The following is a 21,811-nucleotide window of genomic DNA, read 5'->3' as shown; positions in this document are numbered from 1 at the left end:
AGTCTTTTCAAATTATTAGTAATCCGGTTAAAACCGGTTAATTTTAGTAAATTCCTAATATATCGGAATGCGTGACGAAAATATTAGAATGTTTATGAACACGTGATCCGACATTGTGATAAAACATTCGTTTTATATTAAAGTTTACTAGGAAACCATTCAATTCATTCGTCAATGGCCTGCAACTCCGTTTTTAACCGGATTACGAACAATCTAAAGATATTCTTGATATATTAGTAATATTCAATATCAGTAATTTTTTTCTGAATATTAACCAAAGAATGCCGTAATCTTTTATCGCGAAAACTCTGGTTGCAACCATAATTGATTTATATTCCCATTTTACTTAATTTATTTCATTTATGTGATTTTTTTTATTAAAACATAATATTTTTTGGTAAACAGTTCAATTATAAACAAGTTGTGCTATGTAATTATAAAAACTATTTAAAACTGTTTTTTTATTAAATTCAAAAATAATATTATTCAGTAAAAAATATTCCCAAAATAAAATGGAGTTCTACAAATTAAACTTTTTAACAATGACAAATATATATATTCCAATTAAATTCAATTCGAGATAATTCAATAGACTCTGAAGAAGTTTTTGTTTTGTTCAATTCTAGGTATACATATATATTTTTTTAATTTATTGGTTTGCTGTGGGTGTAAAATTACAAACCACAGTAAAAGGATGATTCAATCGAAATATATACAAGTCCAAGGATTAAAACAATAAATTAGAAAAACGAAAAATTTTATAACTTTAAATTTGTTACAAATTCTTGTAAATATTTTCTCAGCTTCATTTAATTATTTTGTCGTATTCTAACCCTGTAGCTAAATAAATTAAAATAGTAGACACCTCAAAATCTTTAGATATCTCTTCTATTGAATTGCTAGTATCGTTATTATTTCATGTTATTAACTTATATATTTCCAGGTGTTGCGCTTTATGAAAATAAAACATTATTAATTACTTACATATACCTGACAACCTAAAAACTTGTCTCAGGATTTGTATTAAGATTTACATTAAGACGTTTTAGTGTTGTTCGCGTCTGTCTGTCTGTCGCGTTTGTGCGCTTAGTTCTTGTAAACTACGCAACGGATTTTAATAGGGTTTTCACTGTCATTCAGAGAATTTTTTCCGGGATGTTTATATACTATAATTCATGCATATTATATTTGCAGAAATTAGAGAAAAGTCAATGTTTCGGGCACTCACATTTCTAACGCTGGCTAAACCTTATGAGATACATCAACATAATGTACCACGGAATTGTATATCTTAAAAATGCCTCACAACCTCAAAACATTTAAAAAAAAATCTGGATTTTCTACTGGATCTTATGTTTATCCATATTATTCTTTACGATAGAATAATTTGTTCTGAAAGCATTTTAAAATTTTATTATCAACAAATGGTTAAAAAAAGTAAATTTATTTTCCTGATTAAAATGTTGCCACTAAGTTATTAACAATTATTTTGTTTTCACAGTTGTTATGTACAAAATAATCGTTTTGACCTAACAGCCAATATTGTTTTATCTAACTTCAGTCTTTTTCTTCATCTTGAAAAAATGTTTACTTAGGTAAACAAGATTGACCGAGTAGGTGGTTATTTATATTTCATAAGTTTAAGATGCTTTTAATGAAATTCAAAAGTTTGATGTTTTAGGGTCAATTTGGAAATAATTAATTATTCGTAAATGTTTTATGCAAATTGATAACGGGTGAACAACTCTATTAACAACTTCTATACGAGGGTTGTTCATTATTGTAGATGATTAAAATATTGAGATAAAACATCGAAAGGTCGGCCCAAGTGAGGAAGGTACAATACATACTTAATGAGGAGGTTTTTGGTTCATTATTAGAAGATACTGTTTGCTGATACAGGTTGGGTGGATACGGATTGAAAGATCCCTTATGACCTTTCAATACTTATGTTATGCTACATGAGTTGTCTGAAGGGCCCATTACAACTAACAGTTTTTAATGTATCAGAAATTTGCTTCACTCATTGTTACATTTGTATGAAAATATCACAAGTAGAAATCCATAACACGCATAGCTACTAGCAGATGAAACTAATTTTACCAAAAATATCGTGCATGGACAAGTATTGGAGGATACTAAAAAATTATTGAGATAGATATAGGATAAAATGAAGTTAATCCTGCATAACGGCTGCAAAAGTCAGGACATTTATGTAACAAATAAGTTACAAAATATTCAGGGACTTCATTATAAAACGAATGATTGTAATGTTAGCACTTTTACAACGATTGTGGAAAATGTATGAACTTATTGTTAGTCACTAAGAAAATGCATGAATTTATTGATAGTCACTAAGAAAATGTATGAATTTATTATAACTCACCATGAATACTACTCTTAGTGTGTCTTATTTCACCACGATTATAGCTAATAGGCATAAAAGTCCTTAGGCAAGCAGTACCTAGAAATGGTCGATTTAAGCATAAAAGCAATTTTCATTTGGTTTGCGAATAATATTGTGAGATAGAAAAAAACTTAATAAAACGGGAAACCGTCACAAATAATCTTAGCCATAAAAGTGAATTTTTTATGCTTCTATAATTTTCTAATTCAAAATAATTTATCAACTCTAATTTATTCGTCAGGATAAACACATATCGTACGTTTATCCTTTTGAAAACCCATTGGTTTTTAAACATGGCGATCCTTTTTTATTATATAGTGGTGTTGACAAAGTAACTAATTTTATTCTAATTGCAGTTTTGAAAAACTATAGGAAAAGCTTCAATTCAATTTCACAACGAAAACAGATCTGTAGTAAAGATTAAACGAACATAGCGATTTCACATAGCGATTTCATAGCTTCGCAAAAACACGTGTTCTTAAGCGCATATCCACCGGGAACGAAGCTAAACTAGTACTAACATAGTTTAGCTTAGCTTGCATCGTAACAAATCTTTTTCATACTTTAACAAGACTCCTCTAAGTTAGTAATAATAATAATAATTGGATGACTTGTATAGCGCCGTTTTTGTGCAAAATCACCTTAAGGGCGCTGTACACATTTATAATACATTTCTACAGTGATCTATGTAATTACTAACTATTTATGGAAATAATATACAGTACAATACTTACCTGGTAGGTCACTTGAGATAAACACTTAATTAACATTATCTAATTGTTTATTAGGGGAATTTAGATACAGGATTTAGGAAATAATTGGAAAATTGAATATAACTGGACTTTCTCTCAGGAATGGTTTACTTAATTTAACGGTATGACAGCTTAAAAAGGTAAGTTTTTAGTTAAGATCTGAATTCTGTTGGACTTGTTAATTGTTAGTACTAGCATAGCTTCGTACGTGGTGGATATGACGCTAATCTGGAGTTTTCTTAGGATTTACTTTAAAACACTTTGATTTATTTTGAAATATTTTATTGAATGCTTACATTTTTTAGAACAGTCCAAATTACTTTTCTCAAATAATGAAAAAAGTGGCCGTTTTGCAATATAGATTTTTTTATAAGACGATGAATTAAAAAAAAAACTTAATGAAAATAATATAACGGGAGTACCCGTGATTATTTTTTCCATTTATAATTCCTTATGCAAAATATTATTAAACTAGAACCTTGCAATCCACAACTTATAAACTACCAATTTCAATATTTGGTCGCTACCCTTTCCACAAAATATACAATCGACGTAGTTGACAGATGCCAAGTTCCAAGATCTCAAGTGGATCATCTACATATGTACATGATCCACTTTGGGTCTTCAAATTTATTCATTGTCTTCAACTGTTTTGAAAAAACAACCAAATTTCGCGGAAATATTGTGGAATTTACAAATCCAATAAAATATTATTTCACACAAAAACATATCTTTTATACTAATCAAGAGACTTGAAACTTAAAAATGATATATTATTAAGATTATAATACGTATGAGAGGATCGTACATAACTAGGTCCCAATTGCCGAGTAGTAAAAACGTTGTGCCGGTAGGACAAAGATCCTGGGTTCGATTCCCTGTTGAGTTACCTTTTTATTTTTCTGTGTCTTAATCTGTTTCATGTTCCGTTTAAATTTATTTGTATTATCTTCTTCTTCAATAATTATCTTTTTTTATTAATTTATATATACGCCTAAAAAGGCTTTTACATAAAAGTGATACATGATGCAGTGTACATAGGAGAATATTTGTATTGTACAGGAGATACTGACAGTAAATAGATGTAATCCATTGTAAAGAAGGTACAAAACACACAATTGTAAAATTGTACAATGAGATTTAAAAAAAGAAAACTAAATTAAAGCAATATCAGTAAAACGTAAGAGTAACATAAAGTAAAAAAGAAATTACAACAACACAACATATAAGACAAAACATTAAAACTAAGTTTCCAACGCTACTCTAATTAGTAGGATTCGACGAAGTGTTGGTATGGATTATGCTTAATTCTATAAATGGAGTCAATAAAAAAATCAATAACAACCCCATACTTGTTGCCCAGATTATGCCTCCTATTGGTCAGTGAGTGTGTCTGATAGTTGGTCGTGTATGTATTGCAGAAGAATGTTGATAAATTTATGTGATTTCACAATTTATCCATCTTAAATAATAAATAGTATACTTACGATACGTTCTAGATTGGTAGATACTTTCAGGTCAAAGACCAACAATCAGACTTCAAATTTTGCGTTAAATAGCTTAATCCGTATTTAATTACCATATCTGAATAGCTAGGTACTTCCTAAGCTTCCTTTTCCCCATCTTCTTCTCCTCGTCACTTCATTTAGCCTCACAAATTCACCACAATTAGTAAGGTTAGGTTAAATAGTGTTTTATCGATTGCCTGAAAATTTCTTACCTGCAGTTAACATATTTCAAAACGTATCAGCAAGCGTCATAGTTCACTACGACAGTAAAGAAAGTTTCTTTCAGCGAATCATTCCAATGAATGCTTTGTCGTCGCTGGCTTTCATGGAAAGCTAATTCAATTCATTTTCAATGAAAACCAAGGCAACAATAATACACGTGTTTTAAAAAACACAAACACAAACCAGAAACAATCGATAAAGCGGTTGAGGGTTGAGGGTAAGATGCTTTTGTTGAGGTTTTTGGGGTTTTCGGGTTTCCGGGAGTCTTCCGCGCTGCGTATTGTGGTCCCATTGTCACTTCAGCTACCTGGAATCATAATACGGCAATCAGAAATCACGCAGATCAATAGTTGATCATAACATATTTCCGGGCTTTTTTCGACTTCAATAAAGTATTGACTATTTATAACGAGTTTTAAAAAAATAAACTTTTACCTTATTCTGGCACCAAAACACGTGAAATATTAATACTACTTCAAAAAACCGAACATATTTTAGTTGCTCTTAAATTCTAAATGGGACTTTGTGGTTCTAAAAAATAAATATAAAAGTATTTTGATAGAATCTTTTTACATAATAATCTGTGAACTTTTATTGTAAATTGGAAATATTTTAGATAGGGCTTCAAAGAGAAAAAAAAACTAAAAAACTGTGAGGAAAAAAGTCAATTTTGCCAAGATGTTAGATATAACCTTGTTGTACCAAGGGAAAGATATTGCAATATATGCGCACAGAGAAATATGGTAACGTTAAAATATTATAAATTACTAGCTTAACTAATATATATATATACAAAATCTTTTCCAAGGTACAAGGAAATTTCAATACTTTTCTAAAAAACTCTTTTTTACTTCAAGGCTTTTTAGAAATGACAGAGTTTGACAGATATTGAAGCTTTTCTGCAGTAATATTCTCGACACGTTCTTGTTTATGAAGAAAATGCGATATTCTTCCAGTTATCATCGGGTATTGTGCTATTTGAGGGAAATTGGCAAAAGTTCTTTTTACCATTAGTCAAAAGAACCGATTATCTTGAAAACCACCTTCTTTCTTTCAACCTTGTCATTGAATTGAAATTTGAAAAAGTTAAGATAAAGTTTTTTTCTTCAAATTTTGCAATTTCACTTTGTGGCACCATTTTATTAATAAAATAATTAAAACACTTTGTTTTTACCACGATAATCTTTATTTTTTCTATAAAGTCAACATGTTTCGAGAACGATTTTCTCTTCATCAGGAAAATTAATGTACTAAAAACTAAATTGTCAAGTATATAGAGACAGGTGTGGGTAGAAATGGAAGTAGTGGGGGGGGGGTTGAGGGGAGGGGTGAGAGGTGGAAAGGGGAGGTGCTTAGAAGATCAAAGACAATTGTAATTCCATTGTAATTTTTTGTCTTTGATCTTCTAAGCACCTCCCCTTTCCACCTCTCACCCCTCCCATCAACCCCCCCCCACACTACTTCCATTTCTACCCACACCTGTCTCTATATACTTGACAATTTAGTTTTTAGTACATTAATTGTCCTGATGAAGAGAACATCGTTCTCGAAACATGTTGACTTTATATAAAAAATAAAGATTATCGTGGTAAAAACAAAGTGTTTTAATTATTTTATTAAAGTTTTTTTGTCAGCAATCCGCCTACATTTTAATATTTTAACTTTATAGTAGCCACTTTATTATTTTATCCTTTCAGAAAGTATACTTTATTTGAGTACATTTTTGAAAGTTTCTCTTATCTCTATAAAGAATGCACAAAATACACATAAAATGACTTGATACACGGAGAAAAATGACTATTGCCGATTATTGGTAATTCTGGTTAAGAACCGGATTGCAATCCTTAGGAATGAATCAGAGGTTTCCTGGTAAACTTTTAATAAATTACACAACGTCGGAACACGTGTTCATGAAATATGTTTTTTTTTGTATTAAAATGAAAATTCTTTGTATCGTCATCATATATTATTAAGGCAAATCGATAAAACGTTCTTAAATTGATGTTTTATTAATAAGGCCTGTTTATTTATCGTGAGGCCAAATAAATTTTTCGAAAAAATGTCATGACTTTTTTTCAAATGTTGCAAAGATATTTTTGCTGGAATCTTAATTATTAAAATTAAAATATCGATATTAATTTTGGTTTGAATTATTTTAAATATAATCAATAAAGGTAAATATTCAAATTACATTGAGTCAATTTTATTATAATCATAATATTTTACAAATCATAACATTTCCAATATATCTATATTTAAAATAATTAATGGTAATTATATTCCATTCGATTTATAAGACTCGGCACAAATCATTTATTAGTTGCTATTTTTTTTCAATAAAAAATCAATAGATGGAATAGGTTATAAAAACATTTAAAAATACTTAATATTTTACAGTAAGGTCATTTATATAAAAGAATACCGTCTCAAGGTGCATTCCCAAGTGATTTAGCAGGGATTCTCAGGTTCATCGGGTGATGTGCGTTCAGGATGCGCCTGCCCACCAGCTGCGTGGGGTGCCAGATCGGAAGAGGATGGTTTGGGGAGACCCTTTGACATCGCCTTGCGTCGCATTGGGAGGGATATATTCATATGTCGGTCACTCTTGGACACACTGATCTTTAGAGTCCTACCTAGCCCTCTTACCCTTTATCTTCCCAGAACTTCTACTACTTCTTTTCGTTTTCGTTTTTCTTCATTCGGAATGTATAAACGTCAGAACCAGTGTTGCCAACAAGGGCGATATATCGCCATTAAGGCTACTCAGAGCGAGAATCGGCGCCGAAAAAATCTAAAAGGCGACTGGTCGCCAATTAAGCTACTTCAAAAACATCAATTTTAAACATGTCCCGAAATTCTCTAGCCACCCCCCCCCCATGAAATTTATTTTTCTGGGGACAAATTTTGTATTTTCTTGAAATTCTCTAGCCACCCCCTCCCCCCACGAAATTTTTATTTTCACGTAAAAACATCAATTTTAAACATGTCCCACCTAACAGCAAATTCGGCAACTTTACGCTACCTTATGTATGAGAAACGGCGATATTAGGTCAAGATCCGTTGGCAACACTGAATTACTGAACGGAAATTTCCGAACGTTTGCGTCGGCACAAACAAAATGTATGCAAGAGCTGCGTTCCACATGACATCATTAGGTTTTTTCCATTCGGTTTCTCCGAACGCGCCGGTTGCATTCGGAACGTGCGTAAGGAATTTGTTCCGTTCGGAACTAAAACGAACGTGTGCGGCAGTTAATGTATTTTCTACTGATTCCGTGCATTCGGATGTCCGAATACGGAAAACGAATTCGGAAATCGAATACGGAAAACGTATGTATGCGGCCAGCCTTATAATGTTACTTTAAAAATACAAAGTTCCTTCTAATGATTGAATGAGAAGTTAAAAAGTAAAGTTTTAAAAACAGATTCGAGGACTGCGACTTTTTAAGTCCTTCAAATATTCCGTTAAAGATTCCATCTTTAAATATAAAGACATTTCCTGGCTTCATTATAGTTTTAAAAACATATTCAAATATCTTGTTATAAAATAAGTGCGTCTATCTATTTCCCTTGAATATCAGATGTCCTCGTTAAATCGATTCCAAATTAAAAATCCTCTCCCGTTAGATTACATAACTGCGTTCGTTAAAATACAAAATGACGTCCGTCCGTCACGTGAAACAGCCGACCTAATTCTTGCAAATCTATCAATATTTTTTCACTGAATGTGCATTCAATATACGTTCTGCGAAATGTCAGACTTTAATTATATTATCTTATATAAATCGGGTTACACCGATTTTCTGTGTTTTTTAAATATGCTTTCGTTTTTCATCACAAGCCCCAAAGCTACAACGATGTCATTCAGCTAGTTTTGAAGGATTTCCGTTAACTCTGATTCATAATACAGGTTGGCAAAAAGTCCTTTTACAAATGAAACAATATTAACTTTTTTTATTTGTGAATTTTTTAAAAAGGTATTATTTTGTATTTTATTTTTAACCTGGGAAATTACAGGAACAATATACGCACAGCGAACGTAAATGGTCACGTTATTTCGCAAGACATAATTTCAAAATAAAATAAAAATTTCAATAATATTTTTTTATAATTAAATTTAAATATTTTTTTCAACCCATATATTTTCAATTATCATCCTTTTTTTAATTCAGATAAAATCATCCTTTCACGTCTTTGTTATTTTTTTTTTATTGAACAAACATTAAATTTACATGAATCTTATTTAATACAATTATAGGTAGTCCAACAAAATGATAACTGCAGGTTCTACCAAATCAATATTTAACACATAATATAACATTTCTAGTTTTTTAAAGATGTATTTATCTTAAGTACAAATAGATAAATATCTATGTAGGTACGTTAACATATTCAAAGATACGAATTGCTCATTTATTAATCACAGCTTAGTTATTTTTGGATACCAAATTTTGTATCATAAAACTCGCCATAATCGCATATCTTACATTACTCTTTATATTAGATGCATGGAGAAAATTTAGATTTTCGTTACTACATTGTTCATTAGCAATTTTTTATAAATATAAATGCATCGATACGCAGAGTAACTGGCCTGAAATATGACATAATTCCAACACATTACACTATTTTGCTACGTTGACACAATTTTTATTGTAATAGGTCAACTCAGGAATGCGGCAATACAACACACTTTTGAAAAGCAACATAAAGTCACGAAAAGTTTTAAAAAATATATTTACTAGGGTACGTTAGTTTTGTTGTGTAGGCCATTTTTGTCAAAACTTTTAATTAATTTATATCACTTCTTAAAATTGTGTAAATTGCCACTGTTCTGAGTTGTAATTGAACCCATTTTTATTATACCCGGAGTGAAAAGGACCTTTTTATAATTGCTTATGAAAATGATTCTGAAAGTCTTTATAAGAAATATCACCGACAAAATCTTCAACATCATGTCAATAGAACAACTATATTCTAAAACAATGCTCCTTTATGTTAATAAGTTAAAATAAAAACAAGCAAAAACAACTACACGTATATAAGCGCCCATGATGTGATATCTCACAAAAGCGGTGCTATGCAAATTGTCCAATATTATTATTATAATAGATACACTAGATCTCAAGGTCAAAAACATATCCAACAAGCAACTACAAATACAAAATTTGTACAGAAAAGCTTCCTACACTATGGTACTCTACTCTAGAACTAAATCCCACTCTCATTCAAACATGGGTGATCAGAAATTGAAAATATTCTGAAACTGAAACCACTCAACTGTACTAAAACACACCATGTAATCATTGATGTATTGTATTTAGATGAAACATGAAGTGAAAAAATTGGTTTTGCTTTTTATCCTCCAACTGACCTCCAACTCTCCCAACGCTCCAACTAAAACCACTGAATCAGGTCTATGCGCACCGCTTATCGCGTTTTGACAGTATAACAAATTTTGACGAACTCTATGCGTGTAATACAGTGTTTATAATTATTTCAGAAAACTACATAATTTCTTTATATTATTCATACTACTAAATTATAACCATATGTAAATGAAATCATCTGCATGGGAGATCCCATTGAGGATATCATTATCTCAATTTGTTATAAAAAGATGATAATAAAACATTTATTATTATTTTTATTATAAGTAGTTCCACTGTTTTTTAAACTCGTTTTAAAAACACGAACGTGTTTTACAAGTAGACGGGTAGCTTCATAAATGAACAGCTTGCACCCGTTTATTAGGAAAATTTAAGACTGCACTAAGGTGAAACTGTACGAATGGGTATGGTGATTGTAGGGCAGGACAAATAGAGCTAATAATTATTTACAGAAGGTTAGAATTAGACAACAAACGATTTTCTGTGTCGTGAACCTGTGTTTCTTTAATGACATATTAACTCGACTCTGTTTGTAAATTCGTTTGTGTGTTTCGTTTCCGGTTCAAGATTGCGGCAGTTTTAATGATTCAAAAAGGTATTTTTTAAATTAAATTTGTAATTCTTTATTTGCATTATTTAAATATTATGTTACCCACCTGACTGAAGAATGTTTTTAAAAATAATTGTCTATGATATTTTGTAATTCCTTATTTGGAATTTTTTTTATTTTATTTAGTGATAAAACATTATAGAATAATATTCATAATATATTATTCCCAGTGGTTTAAATAATTAATTTCGGGAAAGACAATATTAAAACATGATTTAAATAAAATAAACTTATTTTTACTCATTCTAAAAGGAAGTTCGGTGAACAGTGGACATAGATTTTAAAACAGACTAGACAGACTAAATACAGTTAAATGGAAAATATTTCATAAATACATTAAAATAAATAAACACAGAAGTTCTTTTGGAGTTCCGAGGAAAGAATGCGTAACACATAATAAAACTGCTGAGGAAATATTAAATATGATTTTTTTCGAAATATTACGTTATACATCCTTATTTTATAATTACATGGGTAATTTTGATTTTGATTTATTTAATTTTTATTTTTAACTAAAAAACATCATTTTTTGGACGTAAGGTCTTTTTTTGCAAAACTACAAGTGATAAAATGTATCAGCACATATATTAAATCATTAAAGTCCGTTCCTGTTCATAAAATCAATACTAGCACTTTTGTAGATAACTCGAAAAGACCATTAATAAAAAAATATTAAAGTTAAAAACAATAAAATCTTTAAATTAAAAAAAAAACGAATACTTTAAATCGTTCACCTGGATAGGTACTAACTATTCACGGCTACGAAGCATCAGTATCTATGAATTATTGAATTTAATTTCTTTGTAACGTGGTATTATATGAAAAAGATTTATGAAAATGACCTCTGTAACAATAGAACAAATTTGACCACAAAGGAAGAGTTAACCGATACCGGAAAATTTTCCGTGCACAACGCCACCTGATGTATTCGATTCGATATAAATGCATTTTAAACAAAATATACCAGTTTGTTTAAATTGCTTTTTATAACAAGCTTTCAAATGCATGTTACGAGAATTCAACTCGGATAAAGGTTCGTTTAGTATTTTTCTTATCAAAGTTTAACTGAATATCATATTATAACGTTACAAAACATAAGAAACAGGGTTTATCCAAACCTAATACGGTAATTTCTATTGTCTCCGTGGTCGAGGAGTAATGCTCTAGACTAGCAAACCGAAGGTCGCAGGTTCAAATCTTAGCACGCGCAAGTAAATTTTATTTATTTTTTATTAAAGATAAACTTGTGTTTACAAGATATTGGTTTTCATGCAAAGCACAAAGGATAACAAATTATTACAAGCAATAATTATTAGCTTGAAAAAAAAATATCAATTATATATAGTATATTTGCTGCACGTTCAAGAGTAAGATAAGATGTATTTAAGATACTATAAATATTATATTTAAGATACTCTCAGTATAGCCTTGTACCTATTCCAGGTACTTTCCAACCTTCCACATTCACATAAAAAAATCAACAATTTATTTTATTGAAGTTAAATTCAATTTTCAGCAATTTTCTGACAGCAATAATATTTTCCTAAGGTGGAACTCATACGACAAACACAAGATATTTAAATGCAGCTATCAAAGAACAATATTTTGCTTGTTTTAAGTTTCATTAGACCCAATAGAATTTTTATAAATTGAAAAATAAAATTTTTTATATTTTACGACAGACAAACTTAAAATTAAAATGGAATTCTTCAAATGAAATTCGATAACATTAATAAGAAAAAATCAATTCAATTGAATTTATTTTTTAAGCTAAAAGTTAAAAAATAGGTAAATGGGAAGTAGTTAAAGTCGTTGTGTCAGTAAGACAGAGATCCTGTGTTTGATTCCTAGTTTATATCGTCACCGTTTTTATTGTTCTGTGACATGTTTTTTTAAATTTAAAAAAAAAAAAAAATTATTTAATATTTGAAAAAAATATTTTTTTACATAGATAAGTATACAAGATTTAAACAAGATATAAAACAATAGAAATTAAAGTAGCCTTTCCTCACCATAAAGAGACAATGCTCTTGTGTTTGGTGAGGGAATTCTAGTTCAATTATGTTAGTATTAAGGTAAATAAATTATTAAGAAATGTTCTCTTTAGATTTGTTTCGTTTAGATTAGTTGGTATTTGTTTCGAGTCACGCATTGCTGTGGCTCTGTCTGTCTGTGCAGATATAAAAACAATAACGTTTGTTGCTTTTAGACCAACCGATAGCGCTTAGAAAAAAATTGTCCATCAGACGGCACTGTTTTTCACAAACCGCACCTTTTTACTTGTCACAGGTCACATCCACATAACATAGGTATTTAAATATTCTTAATTATTGCCAGCTTATGTAATTTTCATATAATTTCAATCTGATTATACTCTTATCATACTCAACTGCACGTATATATGCTAGTTTCAGGTACATAATAATGCATGTTTCAGGGCTTTGTTCTTCACAGAGTATTGTTCCTGTATGCGTGCAATTACTCAACTAATCCATAACCGATCTCATCAGAACTTTGGTAGGCTCCACTTTTCGTTCGTTCATCAACCGTTTGAACCCAATTAATCGATACTATTGTGTTTATAATGATATATTCAATTCAAAGTGAGTGAAACATTGAATGTGAACAATTACGTAAGGCTCCGTACTAAGCGTTCAACAAGATGAAGAAGATGCATAAGATGCAAAAGATGCACCCTTAAAAATATCTTAAACATCGAGTCAGTAATCACCGCATACTATGGATACGTATACTCAATGATAAAATACGGAATAGTTTTTTTGGGGAAACTCAGTAAACGCCAAAGATGTTTGATCATCCAAAAGAGCTGTCTACGAAAAATTACAAACTATGACCGGCATCAAAAATCTTAAACTTCTGACAGTGACGAACATATATATAATGGAGTTATGCCTGTTCGATCATCTCCAGAAAACACATAACCATGCTACAAGGTTCACAGAAAACTTATTAATCCCAAAAGCAAACAAAACTATATTTCAAAAAATACCACACTACATGGCCATTAAAGTATGTAACAACCTTCCACGTAGCAAAACAAATAACCGACATACTTTAATTTAAATCATCACCAAAAACATTTCTTTTAAGCAAATGTCACTACACCTTAAATGAATACCTTACATAAATTAGATACCTCTGTTTTTTTTTTTTATTTACATACATTTGTTAACATGTAATTCTTGGGTTATGTGTATTTGTTGGGTTAGGTTAGATTAGGTTAGTTTTATGTGTATTTGGTGGGTTAGCTGGAAGAAATAGGATGTAACCTATAAGCTATACCCTTTGTACTCTGTATTTTTGTGCAATAAATGTTTTTTAAAATTTTAATTTTGAATTTTGATTGTTTGAAAAGGAAATACAAATTGTATAATGTGAATAAAAATTAAGCAAAAATAATTTAAAAAACACGCCTCGTTTAAAATAGAGCGAAAATCTTATGACAAATGCATTAGTCGTGTTTAAAGATACGTGATGTGAGTTTATTCATTGATACATACAACTGGTTAAATAACAGAACAAAATATGTTCTTAATAATTTTCGGAGCGTATTTTTAATTTTTTGTAATTTCATATAATAACCGTTTTGGTAACAATTATTTTACAAGCAATAATTATTCGCCTGAAACACTCATCCACATTGAAAAATCTCCTGATAAAAGATACATGACGCCAACGGGACTCGAACCCGTGTCCCTTCGATTTCTGGTCGACAGCTCTGACCGCTGAGCTATGGCGGCTTATCTCTTATCCGCGAAATAATTCAATATACCGGTAGACCGGTCGGTGGCCGAGTTGACATCGTGCTTGGGTACCACCCAGGCGTAGTGTGTTCAATTCCTCGGCCGGCTAAGTCCTCCATCACAACACAAGCAACATTTTCCGCTTTCTGTGGTGTTAGTAGGAGATTTTCAAATATTGTCAGGTTATTCGTAACCCGGGAATGTTTGTCTTTCTTTAAAAAAATATATATATGTATATATATACTAGTGTTTCATTCAACAATTACTGCTTGTTAAATTTTTTCACCGGAAAACAACCAACTTTATTTTATATGAGAAAGGCATTGTAAGTGCTAACTCTCTCACTAGATGGCGTCGAGACAAATTGTCTACATTTTTAGGTGTAATACTAGAAATTGTCAAATATTAATTATTATTTTTTTGGTAAACTAATGTTTAAGACAAGATTTTTTTATGCATAGCACAAAGAGTAACAATTATTTTACAAGCAATAATTATTCGCCTGAAACAAACCGTTTTGGCGCTACGAATGTTTAGATGTTATCTTGAAAAACAACATTTATTTTTTTTAGTAACCGAAAAATTCGGAATGTCGGTGTTGTTGTTTTTAATAAACGTTACGTGGGTGTTAGAATAAAATTACGCGCCAAAAAAACAAGAAGAGAAAATTGTATAAATATTAAATTACACAAATAATATGAACACAAAAATGAAATTGAAAGAAAAAAAAAACGTAAAAATTAACATTTGAAAAAAAATTAAACAATTCCAATAAATAATTTCACATTCTGATAACATGTTTTATCGACTTCTACAATAATAATTACTCGTCTTGTGCTTTATAGTATGATAAGCAAACGTTGCCGAGTTTACACGAGTACAGGATATTATTGAATTGTTGCAGCTCGGGATCCATTGTCCTAGTGTGAACAGAAAGAAGTTTATCTGTGAGGACAACGAACCGTACGCTGGCGGCCACATTGTCCGAATTTGAACGCGCACGTAAAGGATCGTATGACAATAGCCAGTCAATAATCAGCCAAAAATTATTACTTTACTGATTACTAAATTACTGACCCTCTATATAGCAAACACGACTGCAAATGACGTACCGATTTCCCAACGTATAGGGGACAAATAGTGCTGAAAAAACGTGATGGGGCCATTGTTGCTGCTGTAGAAATGACGGGATTTTCTACATAAGAATGTATCCTCGCGTTGAATTTTTGACGAAACGAGGCTTAGTAGCAATTCAAAGTTTGCTGGTGACATTCTCATGAATAATTTATACTCATGAGAACTTTCAGATAATCCCATGAAAAAACCTACGCCTTTACTAAACCAAAGTTTTATTATTTTTAGTATTTAGTTCATCTTTCAACAAATACCATTTTTCGCAAACTCGCTCATAACGGGCGTCGTCGTGTATCCACTTTCGCAGCGTTTGAACTATGGTCGAATCGTTGTATTGTACTGTCCACGTGAGGCTGTTCACGGAACTGTGACATAACGATATTGTATTGTCTTCTATATGGTCCTTCTATATTTTATACAAACATTTGTTATCGCTACTAACATGTTGCCCATCTTACTGGATGTAGAAAACCTGTATTGGGATTGCAATTTACAAGGGTATGTTCAGCCTGGAATACGTATTTTATTTAATGTGTAATATTTAATTAGTGTATTATTTCTTTATCGTGTATTTAGTTTTTAATTTCATCACTCAACCATGTTACATACATATGTGCAAAGCAATTTCATTTCCAAAGATGCCAGTATCAGGAATCCAAACGAATGCAGGGGATTTATCCAAGCTCCCGAAGAAAGCTTTCAACGCGAACAAAATGGTCATCTGGATCAAAAATAGAAAAGTTTTTTTAATTGAAATAAATTGGGAAGAATTAGGGTCATTGTTTTTGTAATGAAAAGTTGCTACTACCATACTATTCCCGAGTTTAAATTCCGCTTTTTCAGAGTCATTGAAACACATGGGACAAAACATGCATGGACTAACGTACCATGTTAGAAACTGGATTCAGATTAAAGTAAAAACACGTCGCAAGGGTTACTACCTATATTTTATTTTAACTAAATGGCGCTGTATAAAGATGAACACTTTATTACTATATTTGAACAATAATAAGCAAGACGACACAATACCCTAAAATAAAGTCCGAATCATAAAGACTTAAGTGAAGAAGACGTGCACAAAAATAACCAACGCGCATCCCCGGTATATTGTACGAACATACGGTCTAATTTTCCCTAGCTAATACTTAATAAATTGGGAATCTTAACGACGTAAGTGAAGAAGACGTGTTAAAAAATATTCACTCCGCGGCCCGGCGTATTGGATGAACGTACAGTCGAATTTGCTCTAGCAGGCCTGGAAAATTGATGATTCTGCGTGATTTATTTTAATTAATTCTGATGAACTTATTACTAAAATCTAAGATGTTTCTAAATGAATACCGGGGAATGTTATTAATTCGCCCTTTAGAAAAATATAATCTGATGCTTATTTGTTGAAAAACGTTTTATATTTTTTTCAAACCATTTTAAATAAAATATTTTAATAGATAGGTACTGTTTATTAATCTTAAATACAAATACTTACTTACGTGGATATCAGTCTGAAAAAAGGACGAAAATTAAAATGGCTTTGGACAGTCAATTCAATTGATATTATTACAAATCTCCATACCTCATGATGTTTAAGCCAGTGGATCTATTGCATCTCCAATTTGTGGTAATTTATGAGGGTTAAGGAACCGAGAAGAAGTTCTTAAATAATAATGTTTGAAAACTCCTGGATATTCAGTTATGGTCACCAAACTATTTTATTATGGCTTTTCTTCACGGTGATATTAAGAGAATAATGTAGTGCAAATGTACCTATATGTGAATTAATGCCAGAAACATTGAAAGTTTTCCTCCTTATCTACAGTAGAGATTTTAGAAATTTGATCATAATTGCTATGCACTTAGCTTTGAAAACATAATCTTACATTTGAATTACCTGTCGTAATAAATTTTAGAGTTAAATTAGGTTGCAATGTGTCAACATTCAAAATATTTAAAAAATATATCACTACCACGCAAAAAGCTTATATTTCAGAAGGTAATGTTTTATGAATCCTTCCGGAATTGAAGTCTTTTTTCGTCTACGCGTATTTTATGTTTTGATACGTTGTTCTTTCTCATCAATACAAAAATAGCTTTTGATTGGAAGTTCATTGTGATATTCACAAGATAGTTGGCGCACACCATAAAAAACAACTATATCAGGAAATAAATACACATCTTTTTGAATTTAAAAGTTTTAGTTAAATATCTTATTTTTAATTGTTTCAGTTAAATATCTTATTTTCAGTTGTTTCAGTTGAATATCTTATTTTCAATTGTTTAAGTTGAATATCTTATTTTCGATTGTTTCAGTTGAATATCCTATTTTCAATTATTTCAGTTGAACATTTTATTTTCAGTTGTTTCAGTTGAATATCCTATTTTCAATTATTTCAGTCGAATATCTTATTTTCAATTGTTTCAGTTGAATATCTTATTTTCGATTGTTCCAGTTGAATATCTTATTTTCAATTGTTTCACTTGAATATGTTGTTTTCAATTGTTTCAGTTGAATATCTAATTTTGAATTGTTTCAGTTGAATATCTTATTTTCAATTGTTTCAGTTGAATATCTTATTTTCAATTATTTCAGTTGAATATCTTATTTTCAGTTGTTTCCGTTAAATGTGTTATTTTGGAAATGAATAGAAGCTACATAGATACAATTAGCGGTTAACAGTTTACAAGGTTTTGTAAATAACTATAGAAGGATATACTCGTAAATAGAATGATTGGTGGCAATGAGATGTCCCTGAAATACCTAAGTTAGAAATAACCAAGGGATTTGGAGAAAAGGATGGAATATTACCAAGTTGTACTCACTTTCAGTTCTCGGGCAATGTCACTATTTTGAAAATTATAATGGCAGTTCCTGTTCACTCCCAAGTAAACAGATACATAACTATGAACACAACACCTTTTTTTTTAAACCAACAGAGAAAAATGAGTATTGCTGATTTATTAAAATCCTGTTAAAAACGGGAAAGCAAGCCGTTTCCTGTGTTCTGTGATTGGTGTCATATATATAAAGTGCGCTAACTTCGGGAAGTGATTCTACATGATGGTAGAAGTAAAAAAGACAAATAATTTTTTTATATAAAATAAATTTCCGGTACAAAAATATTTTTCCATCGAAAAATATTTATTTTCCAATACAAAAAATTCATCTTTGCCCGAAAAAATATTTGGACTTTCTGAATATACCTTTACCATATTATTTAGTTTAAAACTTTCCTCAATAAATTAATATGGAAAACTGTAACCTAATTTTACTGTATATCCCATATTTTTAGGTTCTATAAATTTGGCACATTATGGCAAGATATCGCTCAAAAGGTTTTGCAAACTTGGCAGAATATGCCAACGAAATGAGAAAATACTCGTATAATGATTTACATTTTCTTTTTACTAAAAGTTTAAAATGAAACTTATTAATTCATTCGTTTCAGGCCCGCAATCCTTTTTTTAACAGAATTAGGAACAGTTTGAAGATATTTTTAATAAATTGGAAATATTTTATACGTGGGTGAAGTGCGCGTTTATAAACATAATCGTCTGAGACCCGGTATATCAGTTTAATAATCAGTGAAATTAATGTGGTGTTCGGCGTTCAGTTTTGGTGTAACCGTCAAGTACCGGATACCAAGAAATTCTATTCTTATCGTCAATATTATTAGCAACGAGGTTTTTGTGGAATTCAATTACTTTCGTAATTAGGCGTGCTTTGTGAGTTTTGGGCCTTCTATCACGAAAATACTTTTGTCTTTATCTTATCACGATAATATTTTGGCCGTGAAAATCTCCAAACACTGTTAGTTGTTCGTAACGGGGGAATGTTTGCTTTGCATAAAGAAAAATTGCATGCATGAATTAAAAATAATTATGCGTATTTATTTATTAATCTTAAGTTAGCTCACATCGTTGTGTGTGCTAATAATTTTAAAAACATTTTTATAAAATATTTTGAATTTGAACATATTGAAAGCACAAACAAAATATCAATATTTGTGGTGGACATGCTTTTTTAATTCCTTTTTAAAATTAACCATATTTTTAATCTCTATAATTTCACTCGAAATTTTGTTGTAAAGTTGGACGGCCTGAGATTTCTGGGTGCTTGATTTCTTCCTTGTGGGCAATCTAATTTGCTTTGCATTTATCGTCCCGTGTCCGTGTATCTAGTGATTGTAATTTATTTTTCCTTTCATTTCCTTAGCCATCATCACTATGTTATCAATACATTCACATATTTGTTTCACTGTCATCAAATTTAGCTCCATTAGTTTGTCTCTTATCTGTGTGTATATATTGCGTTTCAGTATTATTCTATTTGGGTTGTATTCATTTTTTCTTCATTGTAGAGAAAAATAGTACTTGAACATTAATTGAAGTGTGGCACAGTGATTGTATTATATATCATCTGATATTATCCATATTTACGTTGTTTCTAATTCTGCCAAGAAATGGTTTTTTTACAACTTTTTTAACAAATTTACTGTCCACATTTTTTGAGAAGTTCAGCTTTGTGTCTATAATGACACCTAGATATTTAATTTATTTCAAATTTTATGATTTCTTCATCTTTATAAACATTTGTTACATGTGATTCGGATGACGTCAAAGGTCGGAATAACATGAAAATAAGCATTAGACAATGTTATGAATTTAAACGAAGTACGGAGTTGTCTGAAGAAAGTGCTGCACGCCATTCCTTTCTGAGTTAAGTGATTACTTGATTTATTAAAATACCGCACAAGAGTCCCAACTGCTCCGAACCGTTCAAAGCTAGTGAGAATATGGCGTCTCCGATTGGAGTATGTTGTGACGATATAGGTAGTACGAAAGGGAAAGACATGGGGAAAGAGGAAGGTTAGGGAGTACCTGGCTATTCAGACCTGGTCATAATAATAACGTTTCAAATTCTGAATGGTGTTCTTACACCAAGTCGATACTAAGAGCATTTTCCAATCTGGAACGTGCCGCAGGTATATTATATATTATTTCTAATTAATTAATTGTGAAAAAAAAAAAATGTAAAATTAAATTTACTTACGCACCCCAAGATTTAATCTCGGTACCTTCGGATTACTAGTCCAGAGCCTTTATCTCCGACAACGGAGGCAGTCATTACTATTGACTACAAATAATGACACACTTTGATAGCCTATATATTATAATTTAAAATATAAATAAATATAATAGCTTCTATTCGCACTACATATTTGTTATAAATATGGAATTAAATAAATTTATTCAACTTGGTTAAGAATTTTCATTTTGGACTCAAATCCAAAATAAATTTTAATATGAAAAGGTAAATTCAATCATTTAAACAAATATTATTAATATCTGTCTTTCAACATGATATTGAAATTGTCTCCAACGTTGTATTCAATAAATTCAAAAGTTTAATATTTCTAACTTATCTGAACGTTAGAATGAGTTTGGTAATTTTGCTTGCATTAAATAACCAAGGTTGACGGTTTGTTAGTTTACTTAAGTAACCGCAATCCACAGATTATTAGTTAACTAAACTGTAGGCAGCAAGAACAGGTAAAACTTTTCACATTTCCATACAGGTAACTTGACATGCGAGTACGGGCAAAATGGGATTCAAAGGAAGATTAACTTGGATCGCTCTTTTATAATGCACTTTACAGGGAAGATAATAGGAATATGAGAAGAAATGTAATTATTGCGGTACATATTCTTCTGTTATACTAGTACAGCAGTCAAAAGCACCGAGATAGCTGGAATTTTTCAATTGAAACATCCAGATTGATTAATGTGGACTGAATGCTGTAGAAATGAAATCCCTGACACGTATGCGTGGTAATACCACGAATAATTGTGTAAAAATGTGGGTATTCGCAAAGAATGCACGGCTGATGCATGTGTAATAAGTAAGATTAAAAAAATTACATTTAATGGTTTGGGCACGAAGGGTGAATAAACAAATAAAGGGGTGTATAGCTAATTGGAATTCACAATGGAACTTAAAAATATATAGTAAATTGTTCCTACTTATGTT

The 21,811-nt window shown here is 30.6% G+C and overlaps 1 protein-coding gene and 1 non-coding gene across 2 annotated transcripts in view; one reads left to right on the top strand and one right to left on the bottom strand.

Annotated features, from left to right (window-relative positions):
• LOC149418197 (neuropeptide CCHamide-2-like) overlaps nt 1-21,811 on the top strand; it is a 75,875-nt gene that overhangs the window by 16,629 nt on the left and 37,435 nt on the right. The gene's annotated exons all lie outside the window — the stretch shown is intronic.
• On the bottom strand, nt 14,577-14,649 carry TRNAS-AGA (transfer RNA serine (anticodon AGA)). Its single transcript has one exon. It is a non-coding gene; the product is annotated as a tRNA-Ser (tRNA).

The sequence above is a fragment of the Hesperophylax consimilis genome, chromosome 14 (genome assembly GCF_061612785.1).
Source record: "Hesperophylax consimilis isolate HC1 chromosome 14, BYU_Hcon_1.0, whole genome shotgun sequence".
NCBI lineage: Eukaryota > Metazoa > Arthropoda > Insecta > Trichoptera > Limnephilidae > Hesperophylax > Hesperophylax consimilis.
Note: the sequence above shows the minus strand (reverse complement) of the source record. Positions and strands in the feature narration are given on the sequence as shown.